General features: G+C 39.2%; 1 protein-coding gene across 1 annotated transcript in view; it reads left to right on the top strand.

Moving 5' to 3' along the window:
- LOC124556526 (polypeptide N-acetylgalactosaminyltransferase 16-like) overlaps nucleotides 1-15,998 on the top strand; it is a 582,211-nt gene that overhangs the window by 432,030 nt on the left and 134,183 nt on the right. The window lies entirely within an intron of this gene.

Below are 15,998 nucleotides of genomic sequence, written 5' to 3'. Positions count from 1 at the left end.
AGAAATTATTCGGTAACCTTATATGTCATATTCGTTATGATGTGCCCATCATTTCGTTAATAGTCATAGTTATTGTGATATTTACTTGGAAATAAGACACTGCGCGAAATTCGGATAATTTTGCAATGAAAAATAGGTATCAATATGATTTTGTGTTTGGTGAATATATTGAATTTTTTCATAGTGTCGGGTGCGGGTCTCTGTCTATCACCAATCTTGAGAAAACTGATCTGACGCAGCACCCTCATTTGTGATGTCGCCGCACCAGCGATAAATTCAGAGTGAAATATCCACAACATGTCATATATTTTATAAACGGTTTGAGATATCGAAATGAAATGTTAGCAAATGATAGTACACAAAGAGGAGAGTATGTTTCCACATGGTTATTAGGCAAAACTTCATTGTCTACCGTGTTGTTCCTCTAACTACAGACTTCTTGGGTGAAAGAATGTAATTTTTAACGGCCATCGATACGTCGTGAAATGAGAAATGCAGTGGGTTTTGGAACAACATAAGTGAAGAAATTACATGTTTATTTCGTACCGAGGATGTGCTTTTTCATAAGATACTGACCCTGCTTTTCCTCAACTGCTCGCTTAAAAAAAACACAGTTTCACAATTATCTCGCCATTACGTTTGCACGATATGTTAGTGAATTGAAACTGTGTAAACTCTGCTGTGTTTTGTGAAAAGAATTAGATTTTAATATGCCAACAAGATAAATGAGTAGGTTTTACTCAAAATTCGGTACTGGTGACACTTTTATGAAAGTTACAAATGGTTAACAAGCCTGGCGAAAATAAATCGCTACATTTTCAGCGAAATTCCTTTTAGATACTAACCAAAGCAGAGGTGACAGATCTTTTTGAATGATTACTATGTAAGTGTGGGCATGGAGGGGCCTCGCTTAATATTTATAAAAAATGCGAGTGTAGGCTTCAGTTTAGAATGGCACTTCTCCTCCAGCACTTGGCATATCCCTTACAGCGTCTGCCCGTAGCCCCCATCACTACCACTCTCCCCTCGTGTGCCCTGCCGTCTGCGCATCTACCGGCCACGGTATTCTGCACGAACCATACCATCCAGCCTGCCATTAGAAGAGAGATAGTAAAACATCGTTGCTTCTCAGAAGATGGCAGTCCTGCTGCAGTGTATGGGGGAAGCAGAGAACCTGGGGGACTGCTTTCAGTGTCCATGAGAGTGGGCGCCAGGCCTACAGGAAGGATCGTGTAACTGGGATATCTGCCAGCAGTCGCGATGGACACTCTTGGGCGTCAAGGGGACTAATTCTAGAACAGAAACTTCTGGGAATTTCTCTGTTTGGGCAGCTCACGCACTCCAAGGTCGTACTTCGTTGATATGCCTCTGCTGCAGGCATCTGGACTTCGATCACTGCTCTGGCCAAAAGGTGTGTGATGTGAACCGATATACACTCTTGGCGACCCTGCCAAAAGTAGTGACCAGACTGCATCCTGAGGGGTGACTGCGCGAATGGCAGGTGGTGGACAGGAGAGAGTTGGGATGGATGACAGATAATTGCAATCGATACAGCTGTCCATGAAGTTTTTCGGCCATACCGTATCTATCCTGTGGATAAGAGCGGTAGGATGCCAGAAATAAACTGAGCACTCCATGTAGATTATGATGTCAGTGCAACTTTGCCAGTTGAGTTTTAAAAGTGCAGAAAAACCTCTCTGCCAGTCCGTTGGAAGCAGGCTGGAATAACACTTTACACATTAAAGCTATGTCATTGTCCATACAAAAACTGGAATTCTGCTGACATGAATGGAGGGCCATTATCTGTCACAAAGGTTCCTGGGAGCACTACTACTGAGAAAATGCGACATGAAGCCTGGATGATTTTTGCTGATGATGTCAAGTGCATCTGTGAAACATATGGAAAACAGCTGACAGCATCTATTATGATTAACACAGTAAACTAGAAAGGGTTGTGTAAAATCTAGATGAGTGCGAGACCACGGAAATATCACGTCAGGTAAAGGAAAATACAATGGGCTGGTGATGCCTACTTCCTTTGACATGTCGAGCACGCCACAACCATGTTCTGTATCTCTGTGGATCCCCCCCCAGAAGATATGTTGGTGGGCCAACCATTTGGTAAGGACCATACCCCAATAACCTTGAAGTAATGTCAAGACACAGTGTTGGAATGCTTGTGGAATGACCACTCTGATGCGGCCATTATCTCCTTGGAGCAAGAGGACACCATTGAGAGTAGACAACTCATATCGGTAGTACAAGTAGGCCTGAATATCCGGATGTTCAAGGATCTTGTGATCTGCTGGCCAATTATTCTTCACCAACTGCCTGGCTTTTGAGAAGACCAGGTCCTCTGGCGACCAGCGGATGGTAACTTTCGCGTCAATGGTTAAGCTGGCCACTGCTGCCTCAGCTTTGGCGTCAGTATGAAAGCAGACGTCAGGAGCTGCATCAAACTTTGGGTCTTGTCCCACTGGGAGACATGTTATGATGACCACATCAGCACTTTGCACTGTAGATCATAGTGGTATCCCAGGAGGAACAGCTCCCATCTCTGCAGGTGTCAGATAGTCCTGATCAGAATATTAACGTGGGCATTGAACAGTAGTAACGGAGGCTTATGATCTGTTAACAGGATAAACCGCATCCTGTGCACATATTTATGAAATTTCTTGCATGTAAATATGATAGCTAAGGCTTTCTTTTCGATTCGACTGTAATTTCGCTGCGCCTGCGTTAAAATCTTGGAAAAAAATTCAGTTGGTCGTCCAGCTCCATCGATGTGCGAGAAAGAATGGTCCCCAAGTCCCAGTGGGATGCGGCTGCCAGCACTATCAGGAACTTGGGAAGATCAAATGCCATAAGACATGGTGGCCGGAGCAGAGCCTTTATAAAGTTTCTAAAAGACATGCTGCAAGTGAAGGACCATTGCCACACCACATTCTTGCGAAGGAGCTGATGTGGTTCGACAATAGCTTCCAAACGAGAAATGAATTTTTTGTAATTGATCAGTTGACGTAATATGGATCCGAATTGTTTGACGTCTCTTAGGACTGGTAGGTTTGTATGGTGTCAGTATGATACGGAGTGTCCCTAATACGCTGAAAATACGCACCCAGGTATTCCACTTGCAGCTCAAAGAAAGAGTATTTTTCCTTATGACATTTCACGTTAGCCTGTTGGAGCTCACTGAACATGAAGTCCAAATTATCCTGTGCATTTTTGCCAGTAACAGTGATATCGTCCAAATAATTTGCCATCCGCAGAACATACCATCTCAGGTGTTCCAAATAGCATTGGAATATGGCTGGTGCATTGGCGACAGCGATGGCCAGGCGATTCTAGCGAAAAAGACCAACCAGATTATTGATAACCAGGATGCTGTTGGAGGTTTAGTCCAAGAGGAGCCTCAACATAATGAAGACAGTTCATGCAGATACGTGCCATGTGTGGAAGAATTTTGTCCTGTTGTAAAATGGCACCACGACTCTGTCGCATGAGAGGTAACACATGAGGTCCATGACGTATTTTTCTTCTGTCAGAGTTCCCTCAGTTACTAACAGCCTTGGCCTGAAGTCATACCCTACGGTTCCTCACACCATGGCGCCACTATGCCTCTCTAAACATTGGATGAATGGGACGTTTCCCCAGGTCGTCGCCATACTCGTGACCATGACCGCACAGGGTAATGCAGAAACGCGATTCATCGCTGAACACACTGAAGTACCATTCATCAACAATACATTCCTCCCAGTCACAGCACCACTCCAAAAGCAGCGTATGTTATGTTGAACACAGGCTGCGCGTGGGACGGTAATTCCATACCCCAGCTGCTGCTAGTCTGACTAGTGGCGATTGATGACACATTATTTTGGAAGGAGACCATTACTTGTTCTCGGATGACAGGTGCAGATGCGTAGGGGTTGTTATGTGCTTGTTGCATAGTACAGTAATCCTCCTTTGTGGTGGCAAGACGTGGTCGACCGGAAACCTGACGACGAGTATGCCTGTTCTCACATCCTCATGCAATATGACATCGGGCCATTCTAGCTTCTGAATGCCCCAGAAATCTGGACATTGCAAGATTCGATCAATTGGCCAAATGGAGACCCACAACGAGCCTCTTTTCAAACTCCTTCAGGTGCTGATAACGTTGTCTCACACAATTACACGGCATCTCCGTGCCCTTCACGTTGACCACTCTGTATCTGACGCTGGTCACGCCCCTTATATACCCTGCCAGGCCTGGTAACAACAGTAAACATGAACAACACTAATGCACTCTGGTGCGCATTGTGGTTGTCACAGAGAATTGCTGTTCTAATCATTTACATGCCCACCGATGGTGTATACGTGTAAGAAGTTACGTTACATTGATATCTGATCATGTCCCCAAGGTGCTTCACTTTCTTTGTTATCGACAGATGGTCAAGTGATTAAACCCAATTTCAACTAATAAAGTAGACAATACAGGAGCTATCCGCGGAAAACAGTGGCGTTTTTTTAAAATACATTGAAGCTGCTCAACCAAAATATTTTATATCGTTCCAGTAGCATTCTCTTTTTTTTTCTTTAAATTGTGTTATCTAGATACGTATTACGCTCATCAGTCACCCTCGTGTCTGTATTCATTATATTTAAGATAATAATCCTGTCTGCCTCCTGTCTCCAGTTTTACTTCCACTGTTGTATTAAGCCGATGCGAAGTTTTCTCCTGATTTCTCTATTAGATCTGCGATTGTTGAAGGAAGCAGGGAAAGAAGATTAGGGTTTTACGCCCTGTCAACGGCTAGATAATTAGAGACCATAAGTTCGGACTGGGAAAGGTTGGAGAAAGAACGGTCGTGTCTTTTTTTTTCCTAATGTAGCATCCGGTCGTCCGTCTTTAGTGTTTTAGGGAAACAGTGAACTATGCAAAACCTTAATCTGGAGGCCTGAACGGGAATTTGAACCTGGTGTGCCCTAACGCGAGTCCATTTGTGACTGTTGTCACTGATACAACTGGGAGGACGCTGGCAACTTGCTTTTATATCATGAACGTAAGATCGCAACGATCATTGACGTCAGGTGACTTACAACACATGATGAATGTTATAACAGTTTCCACTTGTTGCAAGAAAGTAAGTAAACATAGCCTGAAAGTTGTATGTTTACACATGGATCTACAGCCACCAGTTAGAACTAAAACTGAACATCTGTAAAGACATGACAACACTAGCCCTTATCAACTGTATTTACCTTACTGAAAGTTAAATATCCGACAGTGATTATGATTCTCTGCTGTCCTGGGTATCGATATGATCCACCTAAGAACAATAACTAAGAGTCTCGAGAACGATAAGGATGTTTAGAAAATTACACGCTATATTAATTTTAATACAGGATTTTTTTCAGTTGCTTTCTTGAGAGCTTGCTGACGTGGATTGTCTTACAGCCTGACCAGCTGCAAGAAATATTCCAGATACGTAAAGATGCCCATTCATGGGCAGTTTGTACCTGATGACAGCAACAAAATCGACATGGTTCGTCAGTCTACAGGTAAAACCAGAAAACCACAGCAAGTTAAGCGGGATAGGAAGGGTAAAACCCTCCACTAAGATAAATAAACAAAAAACAGGAAGATTCACTTTACCAAACGTAAATGGGAACGCTTCCATAAGCATACATGTGTTCAGAATTGTAATTCTGAGTGGAATACCGGTAAAATAACTGCAGCTTCTTAACTTACGCTCTGTTTACATGAACCTCTGAAATCTCCAAAATAATTTCAGATCAAATGAAGAATAGCAGCAAAGACAATCACAAAGGAAGAACTGACCAATGTATACTACAAAGAATTAATAAGGACATGATACAATAGGTACAAAAGCTGACATAGGCAACACATTAGTTGTAATACAAATCGATATTTATAAAATTAAACTTTCGAATTTTTTGAAAAGAGTAATTTACAAGTAACAACTTGATCACACAAACAAATTTAGTGCACAAATCAGGAAAGCCATTAAGGAATGTAATTATTTCTTCACAGATGAAGAAGAAACAGAATGGATTATTATGAACACCATAGCCCCAGCATTGTGTGCACAAACAAAAATTCATAAAAAAGACATCATTATTTGAACCATCATTGATAGTATTGACATCATCTCCTATATTTTATGCAAAAAAACTTAATTATTTACTCAACAAATTCTGTACATGTGAGAAGAAATACACAATAAAGAATACACAAGAACTAAGTGCCCAAATCAATAAAACTACTATTCATGACAATGGTAAACTGATTTATTTCGATATTACTATTTAAATTAAAGAAACCACAGGTATGATCGAAAATAACTTAATAAAGCCCAAGAAACTATCCAGTTCAAATCTGTCAGCTCATTCAAGTGTTGCAACCTACTGTTACTTAAACAGCTTTAGTTATCAAGATGGTATATATTCACAATTTGGTGGTTTAGTCATGGGGAACAAGATGGCTGGATCCTTGGCCAACATATTAACTAATCATAATGAAGACAAAATTTTTGATCGATTTAAATAGAAAGTTGCATCAATGAAGCTTTAGTCATTTTGAATGGTGTAGAGGAGAATGTCGCTAATATTCCGTCATAATGAAACAGTGTACATGATAAGATCAAATACACCAATGAAGTCGAAGTAAATAACTGAATAACTTTTTGAATGTTAAAATAAAGAAAAAACTCAATACACAAATCCGAAATTTTTCAGAAACCAATTACTACAGTTACATTAATCAGTAATGGACCATGCCACCCAGTAATCCATAAAAAAACATACTGTCATGCAGTGATGTGGAGAATGATAAATCTTCAGCTTGATAAAAACGAATTTAACAGAAAAATAGTAACCCCTGAAAATTTAGCTAAACTGAATGATTTCGAACTACAAATGGTTCAAGAAATGTTCAAAAAAAGTTAAAAATGAAACAAAAGTCAGCCACAAACAAATTATCTCAAGAGAGAGGAACAGCTAAACAAAAGACTAATTTTTCCCATATTATGATAACATTTTGAACAAATAACCAACACTTTTGAAAATGTGAGAATATAATTTCGATTTTCCTCCAAAAAATATTAAAAGTATGAGAAGATATACTGTACATAGAAGTGAACCATCAGATATATAAGTAATGTTTAAAATTGGATGTGGCGATTGTAATATGATACACATCAGGTAAACCAGAAGAAATTTTCGGATTTAATTGGTATGACGTATGAAATCTAATGACAATATTGCAAGAGCACCCACAGTGCATCTCATAACAACAAATGCACGTCCTGGAATATTTATGATATTTATGAAAAATTCTAAATACTTCACCACATGAAGAAAGGGAAGAAAATTAATATTCTAGAGGAAATAGAAAATTTTAGTCAATTAAAAATCAACCACATACGTTTATCAATGAACAAACTGAACAACGAAACGGAAAGCATCCTTGTATTCTGCTGACATCTAAGAACACTAAAGTAGCAATTCCATTCATAGTTTAAACACTGAGAGATAAGGCTATTTATATTATTTATATAGTAAGAAAAATTTTAAAATTTCTCGTTTTGGTGTACCATTTTCTTCTTTGTATTGAGCAGATCAGATCATGCAACAATTTCAGTTCCTCATCTTTCTTTGTTGTTTCTTGTTTCTCTAGTAGTCTTTCACCTTATCCCCATGTTGTCTTTCCCAAACTTCTCTCCATGTTGTTCCTAGTTTCTTATTTTTTCCATTTTGAAAGCCTTCTAAATTTAGTAGTTTGTTCTTAAAAATATTCCTTTCTGATAATTCCAATTCTTTAATAATTCCTAGTTCTTTTACTGTTTCTGTAATTCATGCTACTGTCGACTCCTTTGACCTGAAATACAGGATTATTTGTTTTGTTAGCCTGTTCACACTCATTCAGTAGAGTCGTCCCAAGAAAATTAATCTTCGCTTTGCCATTACTTTTGATGTTTCCTGTATATTTTCGTAGATCTGCTCACTACTTCTCACTTTCTAACCATCTGTAGTTTGTTCAACTGTCATAGTTTTCCTAATAATATATATTTCATGTACCTCTATTCTGTGCTGCTTGTATTTCATTGTTAAGCATTCACATGCATACAAACATTCTACCATTATAGTACAGAGTTTTAGTTTTGTTTTTGTAGATATAAATTTCTTGTTGTAGAATTTTTTTTCACATCATATGCTCATTCTGATTTATTAACTCTTATATATGCTGCAAATTTTTCTACTCAGTTCTGCTATATCCTTTCTCCAAGGTACGTAAATTTACTAACTCTTCCTATTTCACCTATTTCTGTTTTTGTGTATTTACATGCTTTTTTTGTATTTGTCATGAATTGTTTTTTCTCCTGAAATTTTATTAACAGATCCATTCACTATTTTTTGCACAGGCTTTATCTGAGTAACTACTTCCATCAGATTTTCTGAAATCACTCCAAAATCATTAGCAAAAGCCAGGCACTTTAATTAAATTTGATTTCCTTCCCTGACTTACTGGTTCAAGTTTGTGATTCTTTAGCTCCAAATTCCAGGTATTTGCGATTTTTCCTAGAACACAGTTAAATAGTTAAGGCGATAAGTCGTTCCTTGTCTAACGACAGTTTTTTTTAAATAGCTGAAATACTTCTCCCATAATTTTAACTTTTGATATATTTGTATGAGATCACAAATTATGTTTACTAATTTTGCTTCAACGCCAAATTCTCAAATGATTTTTTCTGTTATTTCTGCTTTTAGAGAATCAAATGTTTTCTTGAAATCGATATATGATACTGTTACAGCTTTGTAGTTAAACATTCTGTGACGAATTATTGATTTTATGTTAAAATATGTTCTGTACGGATCTGACATTCTCCCAGTTCCTTCTATTCTGTTCATGAGAATTTTTCATAATATTTTGTATGCCATTGGCTGAAGTGACACTACTCTGTAATTGTTGACATTTTGTTGCCTCCATTTTTATGTACTGACCGGATTAACACTAATTTTCACTCTTCAGGAATCTTTTCTGTTTTTCAAATGTTCTCAAGAACAAGTATAGGTCACTTGTAACCTTAGCGTCTGATCATTTAAATAATTCTGCTCTAATTGAGTATTCACCTCCTGCTTTGTGGTTTTCGAGTTTTTTGGTGGTTTCACTAAATTCTAACTCTGTTGATAGGAAACCTTCCCCAAGATTTTCTAGTGCTGCTGAAAATTCTAGTGTAACTGTACAATCTGGACAGTTTAAGAGACTGTAAAGCAATTTGACTTATATTCAAAACTATCCTTGTTATTTAATCATTTTTTCCCTTTTCATCGATGAAACAAATGCTTGGTTCTTGATATACTTTAACTATATGATTTAAGTTTTGACAAAAATTTTAGTATTTTTTGATGAAAGTTTCATGTATTTGTACAAATTAAGTCGAAACAAGGCCCCGGGAGTAGACAACATTCCATTAGAACTACTGACAGCCGTGGGAGAGCCAGTCCTGACAATACTCTATCTGGTGAGCAAAATGTATGAGACTTGCGAAATACCCTCAGACTTCAAGAAGAATATAATAATTCCAAACCCAATGATAATTACCAAACTATCAGTTTAATAAGTCACGGCTGCCAAATACTGACGCGAATTCTTTACAGACGAATGGAAAAACTGGTAGAAGCCGACCTCGGGGAAGATCAGTTTGGATTCCGTAGAAATATTGGAAGACGTAAGGCAATACTGCCCCTACGACGTATCTTAGAAGCTAGATTAAGAAAAGGCAAACCTACGTTTCTAGCATTTGCAAACTTAGAGAAAGCTTTTGACAATGTTGACTGGAATACTCTCTTTAATATTCTGAAGGTCGCAGGGGTAAAATACAGGGAGCGAAAGGCTATTTACAGTTTGCACAGAAAGCAGATGGCACTTATAAGGGTCGAGGGACATGAAAGGGAAGCAGTGGTTGGGAAGGGAGTGAGACAGGGTTGTAGCCTCTCCCCAATGTTATTCAATCTGTATATTGAGCAAGCAGTGAAGGAAACAAAAGAAACATTCGGAGTAGGTATTAAAATCCATGGAGAAGAAATAAAAACTTTAAGTTCGCCGATGACATTGTAATTCTTTCAGAAACAGCAAACGACTTGGAAGAGCAGTTGAACGGAATGGACAGTGTCTTGAAAGGAGGATATAAGATGAACATCAACAAAAGCAAAACGAGGATAATGGAAAGTAGCCGAATTAAGTCGGGGATGCTGAGGGAATTAGATTAGGGAATGAGACACTTAAAGTAGTAAAGGAGTTTTGCTATTTGGGGAGCAAAATAACTGATGATGGTCGAAGTAGAGAGGATATAAAATGTAGACTGGCAATGGCAAGCGTTTCTGAAGAAGAGAAATTTGTTAACATCGAGTATTGATTTAAGTGTCAGGAAGTCGTTTCTGAAAGTATTTGTATGGTGTATAGCCACGTATGGAAGTGAAACATGGACGATAAATAGTTTGGACAGGAAGAGAATAGAAGCTTTCGAAATGTGGTGCTACAGAAGAATGCTGAAGATTAGATGGGTAGATCACATAACTAATGAGGAGGTATTGAATAGAATTGGGGAGAAGAGGAGTTTGTGGCACAACTTGGCTAGAAGAAGGGACCGGTTAGTAGTACATGTTCTGAGGCATCAAGGGATCACCAATTTAGCGTTGGAGGGCAGCGTGGAGGGTAAAAATCGTAGACGGAGACCAAGAGATGAATACGCTAAGCAGATTCAGAAGGATGTAGGCTACAGTAGATACTGGGAGATGAAGCAGCTTACACAGGATAGGGTAGCACGGAGAGCTGCATCAAACCAGTCTCGGGACTTAAGACCACAACAACAACAACAATAAGTTTTTTAAAACTTCTTTCGATCACATTTGATGTTTCTTAGCTTTGTTGTCTGAATTTTTCTAGGTGTTCTCCTTTTTTAAACATCTCCATTTCCTTCATGTCCACCCCCGATAGCTGAGTGATCAGCGCGACAGAATGTCAATCCTAAGGGCCCGGGTTCGATTCCCGACTAGGTCGGATATTTTCTCCTCTCAGGAACTGGGTGTTGTGTTGTCCTAATCATCATCATTTCATCCCCATCGACGCGCAAGTCGACGAAGTGGCGTCAAATCGAAAGACTTGCACCCGGCGAACGGTCTACCCCACGGGAGGCCCTAGTCACACTTTTTTTTTTTTATTTCCTTCATTCCGCTTGTTTACACACCTCATTCCAGCATGTACTCTTTTATTTTTGACCAATCGTAATGTTCTCTTTGGCCGTTCGTTAATCTGTGCCTGGAGGTCGCGCCAGTCAACTTTTCTAGCGGTTTTAGATTCTTCTCGAGAGTTCTACATTTATTTATTTATTTATTGATTTTGTAATATTGACTCTCCTGGAGTCGTATCTGATTTATTTCTAGGTTTTCTTTGTCGTTTTAGATGGGAGGAATCATGTTTTAACCTTAGAGGGATAATGACCTGAATCAAGCTTCTCATTTCTGATTACAAACATTGGCAGATTCTCTATTATTCTTACTGCTGGCTTCCCTTTACAACTTCGGTAGTGTTTTGCGTATCAACTACATTCTCATCTAAGAATCTCGTTTCTGCATTGCTAAGTTTTGTGTATGGATCTCCTGTAAAAACAAAAACAATTCCAAGTGTTGCATCATATCTTGATAATACCTGTATTTTTAATAGGGTTTTTTTCCTTTGGATATCCACATATAGCTAGCGTTACTCCTAAGAGTTGTCAGCCGCATTTCCTCCTATGTTTCGTCAGATATTTTCAGTATTTCGTTTTTGCAAAATGCAGCTCGAATCAGTCTGAACATATAGCGTTCATCACATCTTTCATGTGACGCGCAGTGTCGATGCAAAGCGTCGGCTTGTCTCCCTTTAGAGTAAAAATTATTTTTCATGGGAAATTTGAAGTGCCCGTTCAGCAGAGCTGTCCAATGTTACTACAGTGCGATATTCGTTTTAGTGGTATGTATTAACAGGGAACTTACAGCACGAAGAAGAACCATTATTACAGTAACAACAGCACCGCCCTGGCCCGCACTGACTGCTACCACTATGCAGCAACGTTGCTCAGTGGCTGCTGGAGTATTCGTTACTCTTCGTGCTTTACTATCCCTGTGAATACGTACGGCTAAAAGGAATATCGCACTGAATTAATTTGGGACGACTCTGTAGAATGGGAACGTAAGATTTCCCTTTAAACATAATTTTCTTTTTAATGGGAGATGAACCGACGCTTTCCGTAGACACTGCGCGACACACGAAGCACGTGATGGGCAATATTTGTTTAGGCTGACGGCAGTTGCACATGGCAAAAACGAAATTGCAAATATCAAAACATCATAGAAAATACGCCTGATGACTCTTAGCAGGGACACTTGGTATATGTGTCAATAGATCTCTGAAACTGTTAGGCTGTTCTCACTTTTGTTCATTGGTCAACATTATATACGATTAAGAAAAATTAAGTTTGTGAACCAAAATACACTGCCAATTTCGTCTTTTTCCAGTTAATTTACGTTCACCCCATTGTGTTCGCATTTCGTGGCGGCAACGTAGTTTTTTTCTATAGCTGAGCACTGGAAAATTGCTTAAAATATGAAACTAGTAGCGAAAAGAAGAAGCAGTTTAAATAAATACAGTGGGAAAATTAATTCATTTAATGAACTTATGGCTATGGCACCCAGTATCAAGAAGTCGAAATACTGGTAATACCATGTAAGTTATAACATTGTCAAAATGTGAGAAGTATTGCTATTATGGTTCTTATTTCAGTTGCATGACACATGAACTTCTCAAATTTTCGTACAAATGTTTTTAAAGTAATGTATTTTCTGCATTGCAGTTTATATTAAATTGATGTACTAAGCAGTAATGTAAGCAAATTATACTTTTCTGTATATTAAAACACTTTAATTTATTGTTGTTATTTTTAAAAAAATCTGATGTGTGTACCACGTTAATATTTGTAGTCATAGCAAATTATATTGGAGGGGATAACGGAAGTAACAAACTGTGACGCCCCAAGAACCAAAACCTAGATATGCACCTGCCTTGACAATTTGTGCCAATTATAGCCCAGATTCGCTAGCAAACGTATGTTACATGCATGTTTGGGCCATTTGGGGAGTAAGTGCAGCGGTCGAGCGGTTCCAGACTGTAGCGTCTAGAACCGCTCGGCCACGTCGGCTGGCAATGCGTTAGCACTTGTTACTGTTTTTTTTTTATAAATTACTTCAAAGTGCAGAACATGAGTAATTTCACGAGTTTTGTTGCAGTCTGTAAATTCCATAGTGAGCTCAAGCGCCCTAGTTCGGTTTGGTAGATGACGGTAGAAGTCAGTATACTTCGCGCCAATAACTTTAAATAAAAAAAAGTCTTATTGTTGTTAAACAGTACTGCTCTTATATCGTGAAGGCTGGGTAAGCAAATAAAATATTTTATCCTTATCGGAAATGTGTTACATGTTTAGCCTACATGTTACATCGTGTAGCTGAAACAGTACGTCAAAAATACGATAATGTGGATACGCTTATTTCTTCAACAAGTAACGTAAATATATGCACGAAATGCGAAGGTTGGATAATGATTCTGACAGCATTAACTAATTCATATGCTGATTTTTTTCCTGTCCGTGTTGATTCATTTACAGATATACTGTCACATTTAGCTATGGCAGCACAACCGGTATAGTGTACTGGATATGTGCTGTGATAATTTTGATGAAGTCTGTAAGAGACCATAAATTCCCGTAAATTTATTGAAATTAACATCTGTTTGCTTCATTCTATTGAAGAGCCTTAAGTTACTGCCCCCTATTTGCTTTTTTTTAATTTTTTTTCAGTTGTGGGTCGTAGACAGTTTGGGAGCGACTGATACAGCTTACATTAAACACACGGAACTGGTATTCAAGAAAAGGGATTAGAAGCAAGACCCGATTTATATCAAATCAGATTTTTGTGCATTTGCCTGCCTGCACCAATAGCGAAGTTAAAGCCATAGGTAACTGGTGGAATACTTATTTAGAAGACTGAAAAATCTTTGCAACCATCCTGTGGAGAAGTGTGATGCAGCGAGAGATGAGATGATCGAAGTTAACGTTCAAATCGTGGTTCTGTGTTTATGAAGTGAACAAAAAAATGTTTTGAGGTGAAAAAGCAAGAGACTTTCAACATGAAATTTCTTAAGTATGCGCCTCTTACTTCTTGTGACGCAGAAAGGACATTTCTTTCGTACAAAAATGTTCTGTCTGATAAACGCATGAGCCTAAGTGAAGAAAGGAGAAATCGGTTGCTGTGTACTTTTTTGAAGAAAATGGAAGTAAATGTAGAACTGAATGTTGATATCGCATGATTTTATTGTTTTGCTGCCTTTCTCTGCATGTTTAACGGCGTGATACTCCCTAAATGCACGTATGAAAATCCGCACTCTAGTGCTAATAGAGGGAAACAGTGTTGTATTAGACATTTGCATGATCTTTTTTATGAGTAATTTCTATGTCTATATTGTAGCTAGCGAAGAGTGTGCAAGATATTGAAATTATTACCCAAAATAATCTGTTCACAGTTGCATAACTCTGCAGTTAAACCGAGAGAGGTGGCGCAGTGGCTAGCACACTGGACTCGCATTTGGGAGGACGATGGTTCAAACCTGTCTCCGGACATCCTGTGGTGTGCATACTGTAAGACCTTCGGTACACACACCATCAGATAATTTGACTTGTCGCTCTAACGAAGTAGGCGAGTGTCAGCAATACGTCTCGTGGTCTTATCGTGGCGTGTTTATCTTCTGCCGTTAGGTCAGACGATAGAAATTCCACTTGCACGCTTAAAGTAGCAGATTGACGGTGACCAACTTTAAACAGAACTTCATTAATTTTCACACACATTTATGAAAATAATAACAATCATAAACCTTACTTAACTTGATTCTGGATGCTATTTACAATTGACAATCTGAAGTTCCTTTGGTCTTGGTACGTTAATCTTATTCTCACATATCTCTGACACTTGACAAAGTGTCTATACATTTATCTTCATGGCTATGTACAGGAATATGATAATCTTATTAGGCGCAGACAAATACAGACTGGTACAGACTAATGCAGACTAACTAATCGGAGGTCTGTACACTCGTTATAATACCTCGCGCGTTCAGGTATCACTGCGCGAGTGTGATCCACGAGGAGAAAAGGTTCTACGTTAGCAGCAATCTCATTGGCTGCGTTACATATTAATACGCGGATCGGCGGAAGCAGAATTTGATCCGTCTCTTAGGCAGTGCCATCTCGTAGTGCGGAGACGGATGAGCGCTGCGCCTGCGCTGTTGTCCTTAGTGGGGCGCGCTCTAGTGGGAAAGTTGTGTACGCGCTTACTACGCGGGAGTATGTACACAACACATCCTCACTTAGGTTTTCCGTGATTTCCCTAAATCGTTTCAGGCAAATGCCAGGATGGTTCCTTTGAAAGGGCATGGCCGATTTCCTTTCCTAATCCGAGCCTGTGCTCTGTCTCTAATGGCCTCGTTGTCGACAGGACGTTAAACACTAAAAACACCTCCTCCTCCTCCATGCAGTTACGATCATATGCAGCAAACAAGCTATATAATACATCACATTATGAGCACGTGATTGATAACGCGTTTGTCCAGCTTTGGTGCGCGGTGTAGTAGTGATTATGCGTGGCGAGAATTGCATATGTCCCTGGAAGTATGTTACACCAGACGTCTACTCAGTACCGGTTAATCACAGGCCAGTGGTATGTAGGCACCAAGCTACCGCCAGATAGCATTCCCGATTTTTTTCATTGGGTTCAGATCAGGCAATTTGGTGGCCAAGACATCAACTTGCGTCCACTGTGGTACCTTTCTGACCTTGTAACACAGACATATATTGTGCTGGAAGATGCTGTCCCTTTCGGGGACGACATCAAGCAAGAACGGATGCGGGTGA

This window comes from Schistocerca americana, chromosome X (genome assembly GCF_021461395.2).
Source record: "Schistocerca americana isolate TAMUIC-IGC-003095 chromosome X, iqSchAmer2.1, whole genome shotgun sequence".
Taxonomy (NCBI): domain Eukaryota; kingdom Metazoa; phylum Arthropoda; class Insecta; order Orthoptera; family Acrididae; genus Schistocerca; species Schistocerca americana.
The sequence above is the reverse complement of the archived record's forward strand: the minus strand, read 5'-3'. Positions and strand labels throughout refer to the sequence as shown.